The sequence below is a fragment of the Durio zibethinus genome, unplaced genomic scaffold (assembly GCF_047325235.1).
Source record: "Durio zibethinus cultivar Kanyao isolate XHJ-2024 unplaced genomic scaffold, ASM4732523v1 HiC_scaffold_287, whole genome shotgun sequence".
In the NCBI taxonomy this organism is placed as follows: domain Eukaryota; kingdom Viridiplantae; phylum Streptophyta; class Magnoliopsida; order Malvales; family Malvaceae; genus Durio; species Durio zibethinus.
Window position 1 is genome coordinate 25001 of NW_028322910.1, and position 10000 is coordinate 35000.

The 10000-nt window shown below is 34.9% G+C and overlaps 3 non-coding genes across 3 annotated transcripts; 2 read left to right on the top strand and 1 right to left on the bottom strand.

Moving 5' to 3' along the window:
* Positions 1-799: 799 nt before the first annotated feature.
* On the top strand, positions 800-883 carry TRNAY-GUA (transfer RNA tyrosine (anticodon GUA)). Its single transcript has one exon. It is a non-coding gene; the product is annotated as a tRNA-Tyr (tRNA).
* A 491-nt stretch (positions 884-1374) lies between these two features.
* Positions 1375-1448, top strand: TRNAD-GUC (transfer RNA aspartic acid (anticodon GUC)). The gene has a single exon. It is a non-coding gene; the product is annotated as a tRNA-Asp (tRNA).
* Positions 1449-3811: 2363 nt separating this feature from the next.
* TRNAC-GCA (transfer RNA cysteine (anticodon GCA)) lies at positions 3812-3883 on the bottom strand. Its single transcript has one exon. It is a non-coding gene; the product is annotated as a tRNA-Cys (tRNA).
* Between the last annotated feature and the right edge of the window lie 6117 nt (positions 3884-10000).

The following is a 10000-nucleotide window of genomic DNA, read 5'->3' on the forward strand; positions in this document are numbered from 1 at the left end:
TTATCAGAACAGAACGAAATTCATTTATTTGATTTGATTAATAGATGTACCTTAGCAATTCGACATGGATCCAATATATTTTATCGAAACATGTGATGAAGAGATTTGCTTTGTCCACCGAACCCAATTTTTAGAAAAAAAAAAAAACACACATAATTTTCGATAACTTCTTGCTCCCTCTTCCCAAAATTCCAGATTTACTTTTTGTTAATTTCCTGGCTTAGTGTGAGATAGAAATACGCCTGTCTCGTCTTAATCTTAATAATGAGTGAATCAATGAATGAAAGTGGAAGAAATGAAGAATGAAAGTGGAAGAAATGAAGTTTAACTCCCCTTTTTATGTTTATGTCAGACCAATCACTTCCCGAAAGGATCTTATACTTTGTATTATTAATATAATCTAGTTTCTTTTTATAATATCGATTTATATAATATAATAATATAATAGATTGAATTTATCTAATTTATTTCTATATCTAATTTATTTCTATATAGAATAGAGTGGCGATTCAAATGAATGATTTATGAGTATAAATCATGAATCAAAAATGGAAAATCATAAAAGATGGAAAAAGCTTTCGGATCTAGTCATATCATTCCATTATATTGACAATTTCAAAAAACTGTTCATACTATGAGCATAGTATGATGTCGGTCAGGCAAATATGCCCCCATCGTCTAGCGGTTCAGGACATCTCTCTTTCAAGGAGGCAGCGGGGATTCGACTTCCCCTGGGGGTAGGGTACTACGAAAGGAAGTTGATCATGGATTATCAATAAACCTATAATTGATTCTTCCTGGGTCGATGCCCGAGCGGTTAATGGGGACGGACTGTAAATTCGTTGGCAATATGTCTACGCTGGTTCAAATCCAGCTCGGCCCAATAATTCGCTGATCCGCCATAACATAAAATGCCCATTTTTTTGTATTTTGTTTTCCAGAAAAGCCAAACAAAAAAATTAGGGAAGAATAAAAAAAGTCCAATTTTCTGATATATCCATCCCTACCGCTATTTGTTTTTTATTTGTTCTATTTATTTGTTCCCATAAATTCTGACCTTGATAATGATCTAGATTCATATCAGGATCATTAAGTATAAAGTTTAATGAAAAGAAAGAGTAAAGTAAAGAAAAAAGACTCTTTTTTTTTTTTCATTTTAAAATTGATTATCGATCGATTTGGCAATAACGAAAGGATTACTAGTAACTAGTAATCCGCGTTGCTCTCACTAAAGCGCATACCCGTATGGATATCAATATATCACTCGCGCCTTTGTTTGTTACAACACGGCGATTCGAATCTAAAATTTAAATAGAAAATGGCTTGAATGAAATCATAAGAATATCTATGCTGTACACTTTTCTTTATTGCCCTGGGATTGTAGTTCAATTGGTCAGAGCACCGCCCTGTCAAGGCGGAAGCTGCGGGTTCGAGCCCCGTCAGTCCCGACGGATACAATAAAAAAAAAATACATCAATTGATCCCTCCATTTTCTGTGAAAGGGAATACAAATGAAAGAATTTCATTCCCAAGGATAGCCTTTTTTATTTATTTTTTCCTTTCCATTTTTTGTTGGGGTTTATTTGTAAACTATTTGTAAACGGTGAAAGTGGAAAAGCAGTCAGATGATACATCATCAGATGATTGTACAAGGAAGGCGGTAGATTATCGAAAAGAAAGAGTGGAAAAGAATATATAGAAATAAAGGAAAGGAATTCTTTTGATTGGGCCAGGAATCCAATTTTGTATTCGGTGTGGATAAAAGAGCTTCCTATGTTATACTATTCAATTCTCGACGGTGAATCGATTTGATAGCTTAGATATTGTTATTCATGATATTGATCCGATTCGATGTCATTGAAATGTAAGTCATCGCATTGAATTTACAAGCGACAAATTTATCATCTCTATGGGATTAAATCCCGAGTTATTGCGAAGTAAAAAAAACAATGAAATTATGGAAGTAAATATTCTCGCATTTATTGCTACAGCGCTGTTCATTCTAGTTCCTACCGCCTTTTTACTTATAATATACGTAAAAACTGTCAGTCAAAGTGATTAATTTGAATGAAACTTGACTTTTTATCAAGGATTTAAGAAAAAAAGGATTCCAATTTCACGTCTTAAATAAATTAAATAAAATGAATGGACTAGAATCAGCAGTATCCTATCAAACTCGATAGTATGGTAGAAAAAAAATATGAATCTTTCTACCATACTATCCATATCTATTATTGTAATGTATAAAGATACAAGCTTAATATAGATGAATCTACAATATGTATCTTCATACATGTCGATATCAATTAAATATATGTAATGAAATATATGTAATGTACATAGTATCTCAATTTTATTTCTTCGCTTGATCTATTTTATTTGTGTTGATTTCAATCAATCTGAAATAATTGAAAGGCAAGTCTTACGATTTTCTAATTCTTTCATTTCATGGAACCGATTTTTAATTTAACTTCTTTTCTTTGATCCATGATATGAAATGAGTCAATAAAGCATGGCATAAATAAAATTCCTAAAATAATAAATAAAACAGGGGGTAAGTGTGCAATATGTGACTACACTAAGGCAAGATCTTATTAAATAAAAGAACTACTTTTTTTCTCTTTGAACAGTAACAGTAAAGAGGGAAGGAAATAAAAACAAACAAATACAGAAAAAAAAAAGGGGGGGGGGTTCCTTGTCCCTCATTGTCCATATATAACTCTGGTAAGAGCTGGTTCATCAAAATAGAAAATTTAGGAAGAATTCTTTTTTTTTTTTAATAAATTGCCTATCATCCGTATCCCTTTTACTTTCGAAATACGAACATGGGAATTATTGAAATGTTTGTTTGATTTTGATTGAAAGGGTATTATTCATAGAATACATTACTCCACTAGAATCCAAGAATTTCGAAATGAAGACTAATAAAATAGTTAAAAAGGCTTTGCAAAACGATCTAGAAAACAATTGATACGGTTTGATTCCTCAACCCAATTAGAAGTACCCCTAGAGTCCACTTCTTCCCCATACTACGAGTGAAAGGGAAAATGTAAAGACTACCATTAAAGCAGCCCAAGCAAGACTTACTATATCCATGTGTATTATGTCCCCTAATTTCTATGAATATGAAACAAATAGGAAGGAATTTTTCCATTATTGTTCACTAATAATAGTGGAATTACCGGTGCAGAGTCAAAAGGAAAAGGGAATTCTGACACACCACCGTTGATGAAACACTTCAATAAATCCGCTTATAACAAGTTCTTATATGATTTCTAGTAAAATCGAGAACCATTAAGCACAAGCAAAATACGCAGTAACACTTTTGGAAGTATCAAAAGAATGTTACTCACATGTAGCAATAATAAGACTTCTTCTTTCTTTTGGTGTCCCTTATTAAGTAAAAGCCAATTATCCATCCAATCTAATATTGATTGGATGCCTGAACACTCAGAGACTTTCATCAGTCTGTATACAAAGTATCTTCCAACCCTTCTACAACCATTCATTAGTTAATTAAACACTCCCGTTATCCAATCTAATTCAAGACTCCGATAGTAGCCCCTCTATTAGTAGGGGAGGGGCTACCATATCAAGATTTACTCATTCCCTTCCACTACTCTAGTTTTTCCTTGAATCCTAGACGTAAGGATTTACAACACTTTAGAAAACAAAACCTCCGGAAGTTTATAATCAAGTTTATAATCAAGAAAGTATCAAGAGTCCTTTTCTTACACTTGTTTTTGCCGGAGAAAATTGGTCGAGTTATATCAGCAAAACAGAATATAGGATTTCGCGTTTTTTGTTGATCAGGCGACACCCGGATTTGAACTGGGGAATAAGGGATTTGCAGTCCCCCGCCTTACCGCTCGGCCATGTCGCCAAAAGGCTACAAACAAAAAAATGAGAGTATCCCCTTTTTATTTTTAGATTGGATCCATACCTTCAATTGGTTATAGTATCTCAAGACACACAATATCTAAAAACAAAAACTTTCCCTTTCTTTTTTCTTTTCTATTGAAAAAGAAAATGTGGATTCTCAGTTACAAAAGTAAAAATGCAGGACAAAAAAATTGGAACCATTAACTATTAACTATTGACGGCAAATTTATGGACGATTCTTCTTCACTTGTCTTTCTCTAATGGTATAAGAAAATAAAAATGGATACATAACTAATTAGTATTGATTTTTTTTTTCAATTTTTCAATTCAATAAAAAAACTTTCTTAATTTCAATTATAAATTATATAATTATAAATTATATTATAATAATATAACAGCAATTATGAGTCTATGTAAACCCCCGAACATAAGTTGTTACACAGCTCTAGTTATCTAATGAGGTATTTTATCTATCTAGATATGATGTCCATAGGGAATCAGCAAGAAATTATCGTGTTTCAATTTTTCATTGAATAGATTAAAATTAAAGAAAAAATAGAATTTTTGATAGAGCACGCCATGTGTTGTCTCCACTAGAGAGCTATAATGGAATAAAAAGAAAAGAGGAAAGACATATATAAATAGAAATGCTATATCTGCATATGTTTAATAAATACAAGCCCTCTTTTCGTACGCACTTCAATCATATTCTAAATATTCTACTAAAAAATAAAAAACTAAAAAATGGGTAAAAACATCTCTCTTCTCTGCGAATCATTTTTTGAACAGAACAATGGAATCTATGAAAAAATTAAGTGCTAGAAAAATCAACTCTCTCCCGATATATATTTTATGATTATTTTGTCTTTATCTCAACGAACAGATCAAATCAGGAATTCATTTCATTTTTCTGGTATTCAATCGGATTGGAATATGGAATATCATAATAATGGTAGAAATTGAATTATTATTTTTTTTTTTGATATTCTATACAAAACTCCATAAGGCTAAATGGCATTTATCAATTCTTTTATGTAGCTGTTTGTTATAAATATAAATTAAAATTTGAGTATAATTTTTCTTCTTCCGTTCATACGCATTTCATACATTCCATATATATTATATGGTATATGGAGTTAGATAAAATTTCATGTGATTCAGTAAACAGAATAGAAATTCAATTCCATCATTATTAGATCGATTCATATGATTCGATGAAGAATGAGAAAAGAATGGGATTTTTTTGATAAATGGGAAATTCAAAATGCTCGGGAATGAAAATGGGGAAATGTATACAATACCTGGGTTGAATCAGATACAATTTGAAGGATTTTGTGGGTTCATGGATCGGGGCTTAACAGAAGAACTTGATAAGTTTCCAAAAATTGAAGATACAGATCAAGAAATTGAATTTCAATTATTTGTGGAAACATATCAATTGGTGGAACCGTTGATAAAAGAAAGGGATGCTGTATATGAATCACTCACATATTCTTCTAAATTATATGTATCCGCAGGATTAATTTTGAAAACCAGTAAGGATATGCAAGAACAAACAATTTTTATTGGAAACATTCCTTTAATGAACTCCCTCGGAACTTCTATAGTAAATGGAATATACAGAATTGTGATCAATCAAATATTGCAAAGCCCCGGTATCTATTATCGATCAGAATTGGATCCTAACGGAATTTCGGTCTATACTGGTACCATAATATCAGATTGGGGGGGGAGGTTCGAATTAGAGATTGATAGAAAAGCAAGGATATGGGCTCGTGTAAGTAGGAAACAGAAAATATCTATTCTAGTTCTATCATCAGCTATGGGTTCGAATCTAAGAGAAATTCTAGAGAATGTTTGCTACCCTGAAATTTTCTTGTCTTTCCTGACCGATAAGGAAAAAAAAAAAATTGGGTCAAAAGAAAATGCCATTTTGGAGTTTTATCAACAATTTTCTTGTGTAGGCGGGGATCCGGTATTTTCTGAATCCTTGTGTAAGGAATTACAAAAGAAATTCTTTCAGCAAAGATGTGAATTAGGAAGGATTGGTCGACGAAATATGAACCAGAGACTGAATCTTAATATACCTCAGAACAATACATTTTTGTTACCGCGAGATATATTGGCAGCTGCGGATCATTTGATTGGAATGAAATTTGGAATGGGTACACTTGACGATATGAATCATTTGAAAAATAAGCGTATTCGTTCTGTAGCGGATCTCTTACAAGATCAATTCGGATTGGCTCTGGTTCGTTTAGAAAATGTAGTTAGAGGAACTATATGCGGAGCAATTAGGCATAAATTGATACCGACTCCTCAGAATTTGGTAACTTCGACTCCATTAACAACCACTTATGAATCCTTTTTCGGATTACACCCATTGTCTCAAGTTTTGGATCGAACAAATCCATTGACACAAATAGTTCATGGGAGAAAATTGAGTTATTTGGGCCCCGGAGGATTGACCGGGCGAACTGCTAATTTTCGGATACGAGATATCCATCCTAGTTACTATGGACGCATTTGCCCAATTGACACGTCTGAAGGAATCAATGTTGGACTTATTGGATCCTTAGCAATTCATGCCAGGATTGGTCGTTGGGGGTCTCTAGAAAGTCCATTTTATAAAATATTTGAGAGATCAAAAAAAGCACAGATGCTTTATTTATCCCCAAGTCGAGATGAATATTATATGGTAGCGGCAGGAAATTCTTTGGCCTTGAATCAGGGTATTCAGGAAGAACAGGTTGTTCCGGCTCGATACCGCCAAGAATTCCTGACTATTGCATGGGAACAAGTTCATCTTCGAAGTATTTTTCCTTTTCAATATTTTTCTATGGGAGCTTCCCTCATTCCTTTTATCGAGCATAATGACGCGAATCGGGCTTTAATGAGTTCTAATATGCAACGCCAAGCAGTTCCGCTTTCGCGTTCCGAGAAGTGCATTGTTGGAACTGGGTTGGAACGCCAATTGGCTCTAGATTCAGGGGTTCCCGCTATAGCCGATCAAGAGGGAAAGATCATTTCTACCGATACTGACAAGATTATTTTATCGGGTAATGGGGATACTCTAAGCATTCCATTAGTTATGTATCAACGTTCCAACAAAAATACTTGTATGCATCAAACTCCCCGGGTTCAGCGGGGTAAATGCATTAAAAAGGGACAGATTTTAGCGGATGGTGCCGCTACGGTTGGTGGCGAACTCGCTTTGGGCAAAAACGTATTAGTAGCTTATATGCCATGGGAAGGTTACAATTTTGAGGATGCGGTACTCATTAGCGAGCGTCTAGTATATGAAGATATTTATACTTCTTTTCACATACGAAAATATGAAATTCAGACTCATGTGACAAGCCAAGGTCCTGAAAGAATCACTAACGAAATATCGCACCTAGAAGCCCATTTACTCCGCAATTTAGACAAAAATGGAATTGTGATGCTGGGATCTTGGGTGGAGACGGGCGATATTTTAGTAGGTAAATTAACGCCTCAGGTGGCGAAAGAATCATCATATGCTCCAGAAGATAGATTATTACGGGCCATACTTGGGATTCAGGTATCCACTTCAAAGGAAACTTGTCTAAAATTACCTATAGGTGGGAGGGGTCGAGTCATCGATGTGAGATGGATCCAGAAAAAAGGGGGTTCTAGTTATAATCCGGAAACGATTCGTGTATATTTCACAGAAACGCGAAATGAAAGTAGGCGATAAAGTAGCCGGAAGACATGGAAATAAGGGTATCATTTCCAAAATTTTACCTAGACAGGATATGCCTTATTTGCAAGACGGAAGACCTGTTGATATGGTCTTCAACCCATTAGGAGTCCCTTCACGAATGAATGTGGGACAGATATTTGAATGCTCGCTTGGGTTAGCAGGGAGTCTACTAGATAGACATTATCGAATAGCACCGTTTGATGAGAGATATGAACAAGAGGCTTCGAGAAAACTAGTGTTTTCCGAATTATATGAAGCCGGTAAGCAAACAGCGAATCCATGGGTATTTGAACCCGAGTATCCAGGAAAAAGCAGACTATTTGATGGAAGAACGGGGGACCCTTTTGAACAACCTGTTATAATAGGAAAACCTTATATCTTGAAATTAATTCATCAAGTTGATGATAAAATACATGGGCGTTCCAGTGGACATTATACACTTGTTACACAACAACCACTTAGAGGAAGGTCCAAGCAAGGAGGACAACGGGTAGGAGAAATGGAGGTTTGGGCTCTAGAGGGATTTGGTGTTGCTCATATTTTACAAGAAATGCTTACTTATAAATCTGATCATATTAGAGCTCGCCAAGAAGTACTTGGTACTATGATCATTGGAGGAACAATACCTAAACCTGAAAATGCTCCAGAATCTTTTCGATTGCTCGTCCGAGAATTACGATCTTTGGCTCTGGAACTGAATCATTTCCTTGTATCTGAGAAGAACTTCCAGATTAATAGGAAGGAAGCTTAATCGGAATGAATCAGAATTTGTCTTCTATGATCGACCGATATAAACATCAACAACTCCGAATTGGCTCAGTTTCTCCCCAACAAATAAGTGCTTGGGCCAATAAAATCCTACCTAATGGAGAAACCGTTGGAGAGGTGACAAAACCCTATACTTTTCATTACAAAACCAATAAACCGGAAAAGGATGGATTATTTTGTGAAAGAATTTTTGGACCTATAAAAAGTGGAATTTGCGCTTGTGGAAATTATCGAGTAATTGGAAATGAAAAGCAGGGCCCTAAATTTTGTGAACAATGCGGAGTTGAATTTGTTGATTATCGGATACGAAGATATCAAATGGGATACATAAAACTGGCATGTCCAGTAACTCATGTATGGTATTTGAAACGTCGTCCTAGTTATATCGCCAATCTTTTAGATAAACCTCTTAAAGAATTAGAGGGTCTAGTATACTGCGATGTGTGATTTGATCGAAATTATGATTTTACCGATTAGCAATGAGAAACTGTCATCCCATTCAATCGAATTGGGATGCCCTGGATCTGACATGACATGTCTCTTGGGAGGAGTAACATGAAGCTCAGAATTATGGGTGTATTCAATACTCCCAAATAAAAAGGGAATTGGTCTATGGTCGAGTCAGTAAAAATAAATAAATAGGAATTTTGAGTTGTACCTCGTGAAAAAAAAAGACTTCTTTCTTTTGTGGAATTAACCATTCTCATTTCTTTTAGTTCTTTTAGAAAGAAATGAAATTATGTTCAAGTAAACAAATATGTCATGGTTGCAGGAGTCTATACATCGCATATAGGCTTAGGCTTTAAGTTAAGGGCATCGTGGTATAACCGTCGAGGTAAGGTAAGGCAGGACCTAAGAGATCGAATGGAAGGGTACATAGACAAGTAAATCCCTTATGACACTCCTTTAATTTAAGAGGATTCATCATTCGAGGGGAAGTAGACTACTCAAGAATTTCACATTTCATTTATGTCCTAATTTCGAATTGAATAAAGAATTAAGAAAATATAAATCAATAAAAGAAGAATGAATCAATGAAATGTTTCTTTGGAACTTGAGTAAAGAGTAGACCTTTTTTTGGGGGGGGTTCTAGAATTTGAAAGCGAGAACTCCTTTCTTTATCTTTATTTGGTGTAACTACTTGAGCCGGATGAGAGGAAACTCTCATGTCCGATTTTGAGGGGGGGGGGGAGAGATCCTGTAGGGCCCTATCCTAATTTTGCTTTTGCTAGGCCCATCGCTAAAAAACCTACTTTCTTACGATTACGAGGTTCATTCGAATATGAAATTCAATCCTGGAAATACAGTATCCCACTTTTTTTTACTACCCAAGGTTTCGATACATTTCGAAATCGAGAAATTTCTACTGGAGCAGGTGCTATTCGAGAACAATTAACCGATCTAGATTTGCGAATTCTTATCGATTATTCGTTGGTCGAATGGAAAGAATTAGGAGAAGAAGGCCTCGCGGGTAATGAATGGGAAGATCGAAAAATTGGAAGAAGAAAGGATTTTTTGGTTAGACGCATGGAATTGGCTAAGCATTTTATTCGAACAAATATAGAACCAGAATGGATGGTTTTATGTCTATTACCGGTTCTTCCTCCCGAGTTGAGACCGATCATT